This window comes from Bemisia tabaci, chromosome 1, assembly GCF_918797505.1.
Source record: "Bemisia tabaci chromosome 1, PGI_BMITA_v3".
NCBI classification, from domain to species: domain Eukaryota; kingdom Metazoa; phylum Arthropoda; class Insecta; order Hemiptera; family Aleyrodidae; genus Bemisia; species Bemisia tabaci.
Window position 1 is genome coordinate 49,218,497 of NC_092793.1, and position 16,669 is coordinate 49,235,165.

The 16,669-nt window shown below is 40.7% G+C and overlaps 1 long non-coding RNA gene across 3 annotated transcripts in view; it reads right to left on the reverse strand.

The window, feature by feature from the left end:
- Nucleotides 1–13,922: 13,922 nt before the first annotated feature.
- The window catches only part of LOC140225009 (uncharacterized), a 30,421-nt gene continuing 27,674 nt past the window's right edge, over nucleotides 13,923–16,669 (reverse strand). For all 3 annotated transcript variants that reach the window (XR_011900212.1, XR_011900211.1, XR_011900210.1), the window contains exon 3: nucleotides 13,923–15,586. This is a non-coding gene — a long non-coding RNA (uncharacterized lncRNA). The remainder of the gene's footprint in view (nucleotides 15,587–16,669) is intronic.

A 16,669-nucleotide genomic window follows, 5' to 3' on the forward strand; every position in this document is an offset into this window, starting at 1 on the left:
AGGTTTCTCCAATAATCTTACCTGCAATCTGTAACACACAAAGAAATTCAATCATTAATTTTTGTATGAACACATTTAGCAAGAGAAAAAATGCAAACCAAGAAATACATTGAACTGATCACAGCTAATGGACCAGGTCCATTTCTTAGCTGAACGCATGAAAATCATCTCGAGAAACTTCAGAGAAATATATTTTCAAGACCCCGAACAGCTATCTTTCGTAAAGCGTAAAATTTACTATCGGAAGTCAACGCGCAGATTCGCATAGTTCGAACTAATTTCCGTCCGAGTATCGGGGGTCATCAGTCCTAAATGCGTTACTTCGCATTATTTTCAAATGAAAACTGGGAAGAAGCGATTTTCCGAGCGAAAAGGAATAATGAATGGTGGCACTCCATCTTGATCGAAGTATATTATTGCATGGTGACCAACAGCCATCAAATGATGTACTTTGATCGGACTTTGATTCTACCAAGTGTCCGACCGTTACCTCCTAGGCATAAACTCGCGCCTAGAGCCAAATGCTCACTCTGACAGTCATCAGTCATCGTCTGGCGAGTTTCATGCTCGACCAATTGGACTGCATTTTGCAATTTGGAACTGAAAATTCTGGCCCAGTTTAAAAACAACGTATGTGTCATTAGTTTCCCTGTGCACATGAGTGTTTTTTCAGATGAGCCAGAATTTAAAGTTCCTAATTGCAAAATACGGTTCAATTGCTCATCGATCATCACTAGACGATAAGCAGCGTTGTCTTTCGAATTTAACTTTGGTTAACCCGATCGCATTGCTTAGATTATCAGTGAGGGGTCACTGAAATATAGTCACCTTCCGGCCGAAGTATCAAGCGCCATGCAACGTTTCAAAATTTCCGCTGCCATTTAATTTTTTTAACGAGAAATTACTGGTTAGATCTGTTTGAAAATTTAACTGAATTTTATCGGCGGCACGAAGAAAATTTGGCGAAATTTTCAGAGAGCTTCGTTGAACAATTTCCCTATAAAAAAATAAAATGGCGGCGGAAATTTTGAAACGTCGCATGGCGCTTGTGATACTTTGATCGGAAGATGACGAAATATAGATCGTATTTGATACATGGCACAGGTGAGATTGGATCGATATATCGATTGGTTCAACATGTAAACATAGCCTCAGAAGTCAATTTAGAGATCTGAGGTAACGGGGGTCTTTCATGATTGCATTTTTATTCTTTCGAGTATCAAAGTGTCAATTAAAGTGAAATTGTTAGGAATTTTCTCATTTTCAGCTTATCCAAATTAAATCCTAAAAGTTTTGTTTGAGGTTATGTTCTATTGTTTCGAAGCAAACGATACATCGAACCACTATCGAATACGCTCAATTCTGCCGTGCTAAGCAAAAACGCCGTATGAACCTTCGAGCGTTGCCAAGTTTCTTCGATAAAAACCGAATTTACTGGAAAAATTGTAAATATTTTTTTCCACAAATTTCAGACGATTTTGTACGCAATTTAATCTAAAATATCTGAAAATTTCAAGGAAAAATAAGCATGATTGTTGTAAAAAATACATGTTTTATCAAGGGATATTTGGCAACTCTCGAATGTTCATACGGCGTTCTTCCTTAGTACGGCAGAATTGTCTGTGTGAGCGGCAATGCGGCGCTCGATGGACTATTCCCAAAGCGGAGTCGCTATTCATGAGCCTGTTCGGGAGTGTCAACCTCTGGAATTTCCGGTAATTAACAGCGAATCACTCAAAAGCGATCCGGGAAAGTTCGCGACCTGACACGCCGAAATCCTGGATTATTATTTAAAAGCTCCGCGACGGGACAGGACGGGCCGCGCCGCCTCGGCGAGCGCAAATCCCTCGACAGGAGCAAACAAGCGGCTCATCAAAGCGGCTGCAAAAACACCGTCAGGGATGTCCCTTGTCCTTGTCCCGTCCGCACCGGCTCCGTTCGTTAGCACGCTAGCTTCACGCCCGAGTTCGGACATGATGTAAAAACTTTCCAAGCTCGTATCTTGATTGATAAAAACGTAAACGGTTAAAAATGGTTCAATGTCTTCCCTGACAAAAATTACTTCAAAAAATACCCCTTAACCCTCCATGGCATGAATTACTTTTGGATCTCAGATTCTACGGGACACTAACGAATTTTGTAGCTCGCACACAAGAAAATAGAGTACCTCGTTTTTTTTCAAATTTTTAAAGTTAGGGGAATCGATTTTTCAAAAAAAGAAAAAAAACCGGATAAAGTTGGTTTTTCTCTTGCTCGTACTGATTCCACAGATTCAAACAGGCCGTCACAATCCTGGATAATCGTTACTCCCAAATGAGATTAATCGGTCAATGACCGACCGAAGATAATCTGAAGTTAGTTAAAGAAATATATGTGGGTAAGTGAATTTGAGCAAAAATCAACTTGGAACACTTTGTTTACGCATCTTTATTCCGTTGCCGTTCCTTATTTGAATTTCAAACCCGTTCCGGTTGTGCCGTTAATTTTCCAGCCAATCGGAGAGGTGGCTTCATTTTTATCTTCTAGCGCTCCGTCGTCATCAGCGCTAAGAGCGTCTGCAATAAAGGTCATGCAACGCCGCTGACGGACACGAAAGTGAAGTAGAAGGACAAAGAGGGTTACTTATAAAAATGGGGGGGAGACCATACAGCGATTCCAGATGCTATAGGTCGACCAACTGCTAGGAGGGCCTATACAGCGCCGCTTTCGAAGGCGAAAGCCGGAGCGGTACACGGAACTACTTTCGCAGGCCTTATGATCTCCGATCGACGTGGCAAAGGCTCTTCGTCGATCACCAGAGTGTGAAACACAGTTCGGCGAACATCGGAACCATCGGGTCTCCCGACGGCCTTCGAGAATCTTTCGAAACCCAACCGGATCGATTTGTGTCCGATAGGTTGCGAAATGCCTCTTTAATAATGCCTGCAGTCAGCAATACCTTTAATTATTCTTCAAAATAGACAGATGAAAGTCTAAAAATATTTTTCCCGACTAATTGAACCTGAAAAAAATGCATACCCCCCATTCAGGATCACCAGAGGTTCCCTGAAGAAACAGTATGGAAGATAAAATATGGAAGCGCACTCTGGCGGCGCACGGCCAAAGCGTGCGCGGAGTTTCGAGAGAGCCAGTGGTGCCGCGCCGGCTGAAAAGACCTTCGACCTGCGTCCTAATAAGCATCAGCTGATATAGTAGACAAGTTCTGAAGAATTCCATTGCGAGTGAAAGGTTGCGAGGGTAATACAGAGTTAAAGTTTGAATCTTAGTTTCTGTGCGTCACCCAAGACAAGAGATGCAATTTTCGGAACGGAGTTTTCTCCTTAAATTCGTCGTGTGCAATATGTATGTATAAGTGCAATCCATATAATGAGCATATTGTTAGAAACTAAGTAATGCCTTTTATACTTCCAATCAGCTTACACCGTGGACATATTTTATTCAATTTTATCGTCCAACACATTGAGTCTAGAGTCCAGACTCTTAAAACTATCGACAAAATAACTACTCTTGATTCAATCAGAATCTAGCTTAAATCAAGAACCAAGCCTCTTAATATAAACGTATTTCGTTTTGATTCAAGCAAATTCCGATTGAATCAAGAGTATTTTTTCTTGTCAATGTTTTCTAGAGTCTGAACTCTAGATCCAATGTGTTTTTTTTTTTTCCAGTGCAGTCTTTTGGTGGCCTCCCGTTGAACATTTTGGAATATGTAGTCTCGGCGGGGGCAGTTTGAAGCTGTTCTCTCCAAAAATTGATCGCATCATCTTTAAAAAGATAAAAGACGTGCCATGAACTAACATGCATACATACATAAAGCTCAAATTAAGAGGCTTGGTTCTTGATTTAAGCAAAAATCCGATCGAATCAAGAGTATTTTTTCTTGTCGATGTTTTTAAGAGTCTGGACTCTAGATCCAATGTGTTTTTTTCCAGTGTTTCGAGAAAAAAACGCGGGGAGAAATGCATCGAACATATTATATTATATGAAAATTTAAATCTAAGATATGAAGTCAGAGTATAACGCGAAATGCATCAACGCCCGAGGCGCGAAGTGCTTGAGGGGGTTTGGACCGCGAAGCGCTCAAGTAGCATCTCAAGGGGGTATGGTGGCTTAGTGTTTATTGGGACGTTTACCTCACATGCTTAATAAAGTAGCATCTCGAAGAGGTAAGTATGGTTGCTTAATGTTTATTGGGACATTTAGCACCCATGCTTAACTTTACATACAGAGTGGAACTGAATGGCAGGAAAGGTCGTTGCAAATACAGATGAAATCTCACTCTCCCCACGAAAATGAAACGCTTCAGACACGGCTGTAATTCGCGTGCGGTATATCGAATACGGATTGACCAAAAAGCGCGTTTGATAAATGTGTTACCGGTGAATATTCCGGCGTAGAAGACTTGGGATCTCAAAAAGTAGCCTGCCAGATGGGGCAAAGAAATGTCATGGTTCTACGAAAATATGTATGTAAATATGTAGCTTTGAAACAACCAAGAGCCTCTTTCAAGCACTCGAGAGAATAAATATTAAAATAAGGTTGTTCTTATCAAATCCGATTAAGGAGGAAAATATGGGTCTCGGTGCACGTTGACCAAATGGACAAAGGGAGACTTCCAAATAGCACGATGCACGATCTCGCGACTCTCAAAATATATGTATGTTCACTGAAAAAAACTTCGGGCTTGGAAGCCGTGGTTACGGGCTATACCGCCCGTTCGCAAGCTCAGAGGCTCCGCAAGCCGTAACTGCGACTGCTCCGGTTGCAGAGGCCGGAGCAACGGGTGCCGCACCCGTAACGTATAGAACCGCCGTAGCTTCGAGAACGGCTTCCACGATCGCAGTTTTTTTACGGTGTTCTTAAAAAATCTTTGAAAAGAATGAAATGCTTTGCAGATGCTTCTTCGAAACGCACTGGAAAAAAAAAAAAAAAAAAAAACCCATTGGATCTAAAGTCCATACTCTTGAAAACATTGACAAGAAAAAATACTCAAAAAAAAACCCATTGGATCTAAAGTCCATACTCTTGAAAACATTGACAAGAAAAAATACTCTTGATTCAATCAGATTATTGCTTAAATCAAAAGTAGATCCGCTCAAATTAAGAGGCTTGGCTCTTGATTTAAGCAAAAATCCGATTGAATCAAGAGTATTTTTTCTTGTCGATGTTTTTAAGAGTCTGGACTTAAGATCAAATGTATTTTTTTTCCCAGTGCGGGAGAAAAACGGAGACATCTGAGAAGCGACTAGGAAAAGTTTACGGAGACGTGGTGTCATTTAAGTTGTTCCAAAATTTTCTTGGAGACATTTTTCAATTGTTTCATTTGAATCGGCTTCTTAAACATCAAAATAAACCGTTTTTAAAACGAGAGTATTTTTATTCGTATGTCATACTTCACAAAAATGGGTGACCAAAAAAAGGAATGACTTCTGAACGACCGCATAGTATACGCACATAAAGCCTCTCTAACGCTTTAACGTACATAATTGATTTATTTTTAGTAGATATCACTGTTTTTAATCTTTTGACCAATCTTTTGATATTATTAATTATAGACGCACGAAGAGAGCCTGCTGTCCGAATGATGTTAATATTGATGAAATTCCTAAGACCAAGAATCCAGTTCCAAAAAAGCTTATTTTATCGGTGGCCGTGCCTCATTTTACGACGTTCGAATAAAAGGCAACTTATCGTCTATTTGATCGTAAACTCATTTACCACTTAGGAACCACTATTATTTCATCATTTTAGAAACGGCATATGTTCGATCCGTTTTCCGACATAGATAAAGACTTACACAGGAACGAGCTAGACGGTAGTTCCCTATTTCCTAGTTCTAAATTTTCAGTCCGATTATGGATCGACAACCGTGTTGAAGGGGGATGGGAAAATGGTGGGCAAACATGGAGAGGCTGCACAGTTTTCCAACGTTCTTCATGGCTGCAAAACTGAGAGGAAGGACGAGAGAACACACATCAATTACTACCCGTATTTCTTTTCAATAAGGCAATCGCGGGATTTTTCCGCATTCCGCCACAAGCGTCCGAATGAGGTGGGGAGATTAAAGGATGGTGATAGACCTGCCCCTAAAAAACGAAGTGCGGGCGGCAGTGAAGAAAGGCGTGCCGGGGGAGGGGGGGGGGCTCCGAGATTAAAACGGGCGATTGGCCTTGGGTTCGATACACGAGAGACGATTACCTGCGTCCTGGCCAGGAGAGGGCGAATAAACGCGGAAGGTGGAGGAACAGAAAAAGGAGCTTTTTTCAAATGAAAATAAGGTCCTGGAGAGGAGAAATATATCTTCCTCCGGAGGATTTTATTACCTTGGGGGAAAGTTGAGTATGTTTGGAGTCTGCAAATATATGCGGCGCTAACGTATACGTGCCCTTTCGTGGCAGCTCAAAAAAGGGAGCGGAAATACAGCTGCATGGGCTCAAGGAGAAAAAAGAATAGAGAAATTTGCTGGTCGTGGCAGACTGTATGAAGACATCTTCCGCTCTGTGCGTACGGTGCGGAAATGGAACGCGTTTAGCAGAAAGGAACCAAGCCACATTAGCTATTGCCAAATTTAAGTGGGCAATTCAATCTTTTACAAGAGAACGTTTGACGTTCGTGTGGATTCTTTTGAAAATTTAAAGGCATTTGCTTCGTACTCTGCAGAAAATTCACGGAAATTTTCACAAAACTGCGCACAACCGTTTTCAAGTAAAAAATTCAATTGCCAGATTGGACTTGGCAATAGCTGATGTGGCGTGGTTACTTTCTGCTTAACGCGGTCCACACAGATCTCACCCGTCCTCAGTTCTGAATGGCTGGACCAGACTCAATAAAATACGAGGAGAACCAACCGGAAGACAAAACAATAAGACAAGAAAATCATCACAAGAAATGTGTGACATAACGATCGTAACAGTCGAGGCATATCGTGATAGGCGCTTTCACCTAAAACTTTCACGACTATCTATATTATACAGCTACAAGTAAATCTTGTGTATTATAAGATTCACGAGTCACGACGACTGAATACTTCGACTTTTTTTTACAAGCACTTAAAGGACCACTGGACAAGGTCTAAAGTAGAAGAAAACAATTCACGTGACGGGAAGTTCGGGCATCAACTATTGAACGAGATATATACAAGTATTTTAAGGATACGCCAAATGGAAATTCGATTTTAGAAATGATGTCATTTGTTTTTTGCCATTTTTAACCACTGTTAATAGAGGACACTTGGATTGCATTTTGCAAAAAGGAACCAAGAGCATTCCAATTTTGCTAAGATTGTACAAATTTTTTTCTCTTGAGAATATAGACTGGTCAGCGAATCAAATTTTATCTTCACTCTCAAACAACTATAATTCAATACGAAAATTACCTTCGTAAGTTTGATTTGTTGAGTGAGTTCAGTAAGGTTACAGCAACGAATGTAAGTTGCACAATTCTACCAACATTTGGATTGCATTTTGCAAAAAGGAACCACTAGCATTGCAATGATGCTAAGGGCGTGCAAATTCATCCTTTGCAACAAAATTACGGAAATTGTGAAAAACTATAAAATTTAGATGGTAATTTTTGTCTTAAATTTACAGTTTTTAGCGAGTAAAATAGAAACTATTAAGGGATAATCGGGTTTTTCCTCCAAGACAAAAAAAGTTGCACAATCTTAGCAACATTGCAATGCTAGTGGTTCCTTTTTGCAAAATGCAATCCATTTGAATGCTCTTGCTCTTGGTTCCTTTTTGCAAAATGTAATCCACTTATATCCTGTTCAAGAGTTGATCATCAGACTTCCCTTTGTTTAATTTGATTTTCTTGTGAAATTTCGGAGAGAGAACACATACCGTTGTAATTTAATCCATTCCATTTGCAGAGGCCTAAAGTACCTATTTTGAGAGAGTATGGCCACTGGGCCCCATGGAGAGGCTTAGGACCCAAAAATGGCGGTGCGTTGTTTTGGTTTTTGCGGAAGGGAGGAGGGGTCATTACCAACTTTTGACGGTTTTCACCAACCGCACTTGCTGCCAACCTTACTACATCTAAGATAATTTTTCTCAAAATAGCAGGGTGAATTTCTCGTTACGATAAGCAAAGAAACTACATTTTGAGTCATTTTGCATTACATTAATTTACGGCGTCCGCCATTTTTGGTCCTAAGGCTCCATTCAGCCTAAGATGCTGAGCCAATCAGAGGTGCTAACACCAGTGGCCATTCTCTCTCAATATAGGTACTCTACAGAGGCCCATCAGCCAAACCCTATTCACGTCAAATTCCTAAAATCGCCGATTCAAACTTTCGTATACATCGTGGTCGGCTTTTGCGCTCAGAATCGATTACCTATGATGGATTCAAAGGGAGGAAAAGCAGCGTTGCCAACTCGCAAGAACGACCCACGAGCCGCAAATCTGTGGAGACGCAGGGTTTAGGCGAAGCCGGAGTTTAATTTAATGCGCGAATGCACTCAAATTTAATTACCTTGATTTCGTCAAGTCCCTCCCCCCCCTCCCCCACGGCCACATCGCATCGTCGCGTCGCCCTGGCCCCGGCCACTCAGCGTCGGGGGTTGGATTCGAGTTCGGGTGTGGGGCACACGGGACATCCCGTGACTATGACATCTTGGGCGCCCCGAGTGCACTCTCCAGCAAGCTCCGTGTCAACCGTTTCCGCTTATTGTTGTGCAGTTCATATCACCAGCCGAACAGGTTTGCCACGTTGCCGTGTCATCTTCACTTCGGCTGAGCTCATTGCCACCCTAATTTTTTCCCCGTTTGCGTAATTAATACAGACGTTGAAAATGCGTCCCCTTTATCTTTCATGAAATAGTCGACTTAGCGTGAAAAGAAATGGCATCAATGGAACGGGTTATTTGAGATAAGAGTCCCTTTAAACCCAGAGTTACGACGTCTCAATTCTGGTCGGGCTCAGAGACAACTGGAGGTGGCCTAAAAAAATCCAATTCTGATTGGTTCTCGCTCATGGAGTCACAAAAGAGTGCACCAAGATGGCGGTGGCTCGAGTGTGAACAAAATAATGAAAATATAACCAAATTGTGATTTATCGAGAGTGAATTGTTATTTTCATCGAACCAAAATGAAACTAGATTAAGGAATTATCCACAAATCAATTTAATTTTTTTTACTGCAATTTCTTTGTTTAGGTTTTGATAAGTTTTGTTGATGTTGTTGTTTTTGGATGATAGTGCTCCTTATCCTTATCCCTTAATATCGTTCGTTTGGGTGCACACTTTTGTGACACCATGGCCAGCCCAGGCCAGCTGATAGTCGAGATGTCTTAACTCTGGGTATAAAGGCGAATTTTTCCGCCAAATTTTCAGGAATTGAGTTTTTGAAACTTTGGGGAAAAAATTATCTGAACGACCATCTATAAGAGATGGGCTAAAAGCTGCTGGCTCTCTTCTCCTATGCACGATTGAATATGTCATTCCTCACTGGAAAAAAGCCTCTTGGATCCAGAGTCCAAACTCATAACAAATTTCGGAGGTGAGGAATTTTCCAAGGGTTCCCCCAAAATAGATGTAGGTTCTCCCATTTCAAGTTTTCGCAAAATTTTGACCGGCACTTCACGTGCAAATGAGCGCGAGGATATCATTGCTTCCTAAATGGACAATTTTTGGAGAAGATATGACAAAATAACTCGATCTGCTAAAATACATGTGTTTAAACGGGAAATGCCGCCAGATGACGTCACAAGGCGGTACATTTTCACACTTTTAAATCTATTTTTTCCGATTTCTGACTTCAGAGAAAAAAATGAAAAATACTGCGAACTCAGCTTATTGAACACTCTTCAATGAATCAATACAAATTCTTCGTGCAAATTCTCCATTCCTGTTGATTTTTACAGGAAAACTTGCAACGCTCCACGTGTGAGCTTGACGCCGCCTCGACACGCGTAATCGAGTTAGCACTGCTTAAATCTCTCGCATTCGCCGGCAAAGTTTAGATTATCCGTTTCAATTACCGACGAAAGCGTAAGTTGTCGAGACAAGAGACTGCGCGCCCGTTTCCGCGCGCCCCGCGTCCTCGCGCGAGGCGCAGAAACATCAGGAATAACGCACGCTAATGTTATTAATTCAATGATTAACATGGCAGATGCGCTCCGCTAGCGAGGAAATCAAATCGCCGAAATAATGCGGATCTCTAAACTATGCTTCTTAGCGTTTACTTCCTCAAAGCAACCACCCTGGAAAAAAAACCGCAGGCGTACTCTGCCGTGCTAAGGAAAAACGCCGTATGAACATTCGAGAGTTGCCAAATTTCCCCGGATAAAACACGTATTTTTGAGGTAAGTTGTGCATATTTTTCTTGGACATTTTCAGATATTTTAGATCAAATTGCGAATAAAATTGTCTGAAAAATTTGAAGTAAAATATTCACAATTTTCCCGATAAATACGATTTATATCGAAGGAAACATGACAACGCCTGAGAGCTCATACGGCGTTTTTCCTTAGCACGGCAGTAAGAACGCCGTATGAGCCTTCAGGCGTTGCCATATTCTTTTTAATGAAAACCCAACTTACTAAAAAAATTGTGGACATTTTTCTTCAATTTTTTCAGAAGATTTTGTTCACAATTTTATCTAAAACTTCTGATAAATTCAAAGAAAAAAATGCACAATTTGTTTCAAAAATAAACGTTTTTCCGGGGCCATTTGGCAACTCTAGAATGTTCATACGGCGCTCTTCCTCAGTACGGCAGTATTTGAGTTCCCACGGGAGAAAAGACTGAAGTTGACAAAAAATAAAACTGAGTTCACAGTGACAGCGTGTACAAACTTTGAGGCACAAAAAACGCCGAAGCCAAAAACGTCAAATTCAACGAATTACGGACGAATACTGATTTGAAGTTGATAATTTAAAAACCGAAATTTAGGGATACAGACTCCGAATTCTAATTCGCGACGTTAAGGCACGAATTGCGATCTTACAACAATTTCTTACGTCCTTCATTGGCACAAAAAATGAATGAACTAAAGTACCCTCTTACTGAATAGGACACAATAGAAACCATCGAAATCTTAAATCATATTTTTCGACCACACTGAACTAATATTGCTTGCTTTTTATGAAATTTTAGCCTCATTGATAGATAAAGGTATTTTTTCTGAGGACGACCCCAAAGAGGGGAACGTTATCTTGCAACGTAGTTCTTGAAATTCTTTCGGGGGCAGGGATGGTGCTTCGTTGTAAAGAGAACTGGTATTTTGTGTTGACTAAACTTTCAGTTAGACTGCTGGTTAGTTTCAAGTCACAGAGCCGAGAATTTGTTGTTACTGCTCAAATAATAGCAAATTGCGGTACCTAAGATAATACGAATCCATTCATCATTCTGTCTAAATGGAGGAAAATTTTAAATATTTCTAAGTCGTCATAGTGCTTTGAAGCTGAAATCCTTTATAAAACCGTTTAGACTCTAGTATGTTTAGGTTAATTGGTGCTTCAAGGGCCCATTTTGAAACTAAAGAATGACACAAATCTCTGCAAAAGTCTCTTTTAAGACCCGTTCGCAATCTGCGCAGTCTAATTTTATTTTAAAAAAGATATGAAAACATCATTATTAAAGGTAAACTTCCGTGTTTATCATTCGTCACGCTAACTCCTTAAAAAAATTCTTATAAGCGTTCGTTAGTTAATTTTCCCAACTACGGGCCTACGGTAGTGAACCACTGAAGCCAAGACACCCGTTTTCCTCCCATCTCAGGCGATAAAAAGAACTCACATTCAAGGTATGAAAAGGAAAATTACCTGCAGAAGGGTGTCACAAGCGGCAACAGTAAGCCAAAAACACAATCTAGCAAACAGACTGAACTTATTTTAAAAATTCGGGTGGAATAAGAAAGTCCCGAATCAACTAGTCCACAAACAAAATTCGCACCAACAGATGTGGATCATCCGATAACTACACTATCGCACGAGCTAAAAAAATTCGAGTTAAAACACACTCTCTACGCGAGAGGAGGGATTCGGATTCCGCCCACAGACACTAAAAGACGCAAACACTACTACAGAATAATTATACGTGGAGATATGTTCGAGAGTCCAATTAATTAATGACAACTCAAAAGCTGCTGAGTTGCAATAATCCTAAGTGGATGGTTTAAGTATACGCATGCAGTAACGAAGTCCCTGGCGATCGAGAATTACTTGTTAACAAATAAAAGCAGAGCCGTAAACATCCGCTGCAACTGAAACTGCACTGGTGAAGGGCAGAAGAGTTGGCTCTCAAAATTAACACTTTGAAATTCGCTGAATTTCACGGTAAAGTTTATTCAGACTGAGAATTAAAATGCGACGCGGTTAAAACCTCATCCCCTAACTTTAACCAATGGAAAACTGTAAAAGCAAGGTATTTTACTAGCCTATCATGAAACTTAGGACTAAAACCACTTATTCCACGAGTGTCTCCTTGCACCGCGGCCTATTTTCCCCTGTCGAGATTATTTCCGGAGAAGAAATTGAAATAAGCATTATAAGCAAAAAACGCTTAGGGTGAGATCAATTCGGTTCACAGATTAACGAACCAAATCACTCGCGTGACGAACCTCAATTAATTTCGCCCGGAAAAATTAAAACCGATTCAAACGCGGACTGATCTATGATTCGCGTACCAAAACGGTGACACATTCCACGGCGGTGACAACATAAAAACTCAACAAAATTTTGACCGCTGATCGAGAATGAAGGCCCTTACGGAAAAACTGGAATTCTTTATTTCACTTCGAATACTTCCGCTTTGGCAATGTATTAGATATTCTCCATTTTCGCGCAGAGACACATCACATGGTAGCGAGGACAAGCGAGCTCGATAAACTCTCAGGGTGAAGAGATGGAAGGACCTGCGGAAAACCCGGTGCTAATGGTTTATTTTGTTTTTATTTTTTCACCTCTGCGATAATTCAATGCATTTGGCGAGCTAAATTTTCTTACGGCGAGTAATTGCACGGTGGTAGCAACATGCGGACTCGATAAAATCGCAACCGCGGGAACGCAAAGATGACGGACCCCCGAGTAGGCGTTTACTTCACATCGGGATACTTGCGATACTCTGACGTATTCGATATTCTCGTTTCGCGAAGATCGCGTCGCGGTGTCCGGCTCGGGGGAGGCAGAACCGTCGGGCGGCTCAGGATCGGCACAACTGATCCGCATCCCGCGGGGGGATTCCGAGCACCCTCGCCGCGCCACGGACAACATGCGCTTTGCATGTCTCGCCACCCCCCCGCCCCCTCCCCCGCGCCGCGACCAACCTCAACGGTGAAAAACCGCCTAACACTTATCCCGGCCGTACCCCCCCCCCCCCACTCGTAAAAGATAAGCTGTAATTCTCCGTGTCGTATTCCCCTCCCGACCGTTGACTGATCCATAAGTTGAGTGGCGGTTGCGAGGCTTCCGCTACTTGAGGTGGAGAGATCTGCGGGCGAGAAGGACCTTCCACTAAACGTGTAGCACAATTAACGCTTAAAATGTTTTTAGAATATTTCTGAAAACAATCAAATAAAATGTTTCCAGGTTTCCCAGCCCCACGGAAACCCTGCGACTAGTCGGGTGCGCTGACTTTGGAGTACTAAATTTCCCAAACTACCCTTGTAGTAAATTCTGAACAAATTTAGATGGGACAAATTAAGAGCGAGGCCTGCACTGGGAAAAAAAACACGTTGGATCTAGAGTCCAGACTCTTAAAAACATCGACAAGAAAAAATACTCTTGATTCAATCAGATTTAAGCTTAAATCAAGAACCAAGCTTCTTAATTTGAGCGGATTTCCTATTGATTTAAGCTTAAATCTGATTGAATTAAGTGTCCTTTTTCTTGTCAATGTTTTCAAGAGTCTAGACTCTAGATCCAATGTGTTTTTTTTTTTTTTTTTTTTTTTTTTTTTCCCAGTGTGAGTCTTGAATGTAAATGCAGCGTACAAGGATACCAATGGTGGGTACCTCTTCATCTCTGATTCTGATTGTTTTGACCTATCCTCAGAACCCACTACTTAAATTTGAGGAGTTATCATTTATGAATATTGTCATATGTATACGCACAGCCATGCTAACAATAAGAAAATGTCGTATAATCATTCAAATGTTGCGAAATTCCCCGCGAGAAAGCACGTATGTTTAAGAAGTGTTAATTATAATCTACTTGGAGAGTGCGTTTCGGATTATTACGATCACGTCACGTACGAAATTCACTAGAAAATAGAAAGAAACTCATGATTTTTCCAGGAAATCTGTGTTTCATCAAACGAAATTTGGCGACAGCCGAAGGTCAATACGGCATTTTTTCTTGGCCCTTGTAATGCCCGCATTCCTTATTTTAAAATGCCGTCGTTTATAAATGTAAGTGTTATGCTTGCATCCGTAATGTGAAAATCAAGCTCGCAACCAATCAGCATATAGGTCAAAGGGACCCGGAACATGCAAACTATTAGAACTCTGGATTAGGTATGTGATGTGGTATCTCGAGAAATTGAAGGATAATCTTAGCTTTTCGCCCATCTTGAATTGATGCCGAATTCCATGTCTGAATAGTATGATAGCATCGGCATCAAAATCGCGTATTTTCCGTCATGTTCAGGGAAAACCCGTTTACTTTTTACAGTCTCTCAATATAGCTAAAAAAAAAGTCGAGCATGTTCCGCGATTTTCACGTGGAAATTTGGTAATCATTTATCACATTTTTGCAAAAACGCTAGAAAAATCCCGCATTTTCCGTGGTGCTGAGGAAAAATACGAGAAATGTTTTGATATTTAAACAAAATTATTGGGAGGTGCGCGGTCTTGTCGTAATATTGAGATAGTAAACGAGTAGTTTCTCTCTCTACAAAACGGAAGGAAAAAACGCGGATTTGTCACGAAACTGAGACGAAAATCGGTAAAATTTCGTTTCATTTTTGTGCAAAACCGCTGATGGAATCGCGTATTTTTTAATGTTCATGGAAATTTGCATTAAAATGTTTCATCAATCAATACTGGTCTGAGTGGACACCAAGCTCGCTACCGTAGTCGAACTCCGGAGTGGGTATGTGATGTGGTGTCACGCGAAAATGAAGGCAAATCTTGGTTTTTCACCTGCTTCAAATTGATACCGTTGATGAATGCCACAATTTTCATGTAAAAGTGCGAAATTTACTTTTTAATACAAAACCGCTAGAAAATCACGTGATTGCCGCGATACTGTGGTGAAATAGGCGTAATTTTTCATATTTTTACAAAATATTTGCGGTGACATTAGAAGGTAACAAACGCGCAATTTCTCACTTTCTTTCAAATCCGCTGGAATAATCACACATTTGCCGCGATACTGATGAAAATCACGTTTAATTTCATAAGTTTTTCCCCCAATTTTTTGTTGACCTTCGTAACCCTGTTTTTTCAAAGCAAGATGACTCTGTAATCAGACAAAGACACTTGGGCTCTCAATGTATTTCATCCCTGATAAAGAAAAAGGAAAGACTCCATGAGTAGGTTTCACATAGTTTGACACACTGCGCTCGATAAAATGACAAAGATAATAAATTTCGTAAAAAATTCAAAACTGATTTACATACCATGGAGCAGCTCGCATCACGTGTTTCTGGAAAAATAAAAAAACAAAGTTGTCAAAACTTGGAACGATAAAAATGTAGGCATTCTGGGGACACAAAGTGAAAATTTTAAGAAGGATTTACAGAAGCTTGTCAATGATTGAGAGTTAGGAATTTTTCCTGATTCTTCACGATGAAATATTCCTAATAATAGAGAGTAGAGACGAGTTGTCTATTCCGTTTTGTGCAATGAGACCAACGAAAAACGATTTCAAAGTTGCAATTCTGAGTTCCAATTTAAACGTACATCGCTGCGCGCGAGAGTCAGGATGTCGTCCGAAAATATCCGTCCCGCCTTGGGCACCTCCTTGAACGCGTGACATTTCTGTCGCGAATTACTGCCCATGCAGCGGTTGTCAATATGAGACTTCGCGAGGCGCATAGGCACAGACCATAAATCGCGACAAAAGAGTCACACGGCCTACAGTGTGCTTACCCGAGGCGGGGCGGATATTTGAGACGCCATTTTGACTTTCTCGACGATGCACATTTGAATGGAAGATCAAAAATCGCAAATTGAAACTCGTTAATTGTGGGTGATTCTGGTTCAAAAAAATCCGGAATAGTTCTTTTGAATTCCGCACTCTTCAAAAATACAGTAATTAAAAAATTACTTAACAAGCCCATTATGACAGGGAAGACTTGACTAAGTCAAATTTGAGATACATTTATTACTTTTTGTTTTCAGAGAGCCGAACAACTCAAAAAGCTCTATCGAAATCATGCAAAATGTTATGGGTCTTCAAAATGTGGCTACTTAGCTAGGCATGTAAAAAATATACCTGATTTGACTTAAACCCTGCGAAGCAGACATACTATTTTAAAAATGGGTTCTGTTTTAATTGTAAGAAGTTCCTAATTTAGATTTTCTGGGTGGAAATGAGTAATGGATGGCAAATTTTAGGATAATTGTGACTGGATCTGTGAGAAGGGACCCAATTTTTTTGGAGAAAAATGCTCCTCAACTTTTGGCAAAAAATTGAACCACGTTTTTCTACAACCTAATAGTTTTGTCTTGGAACTTTAGGACTAACGTCTCCTTCAATTTTAGAGGTATTAGAGTCAAACTAGGG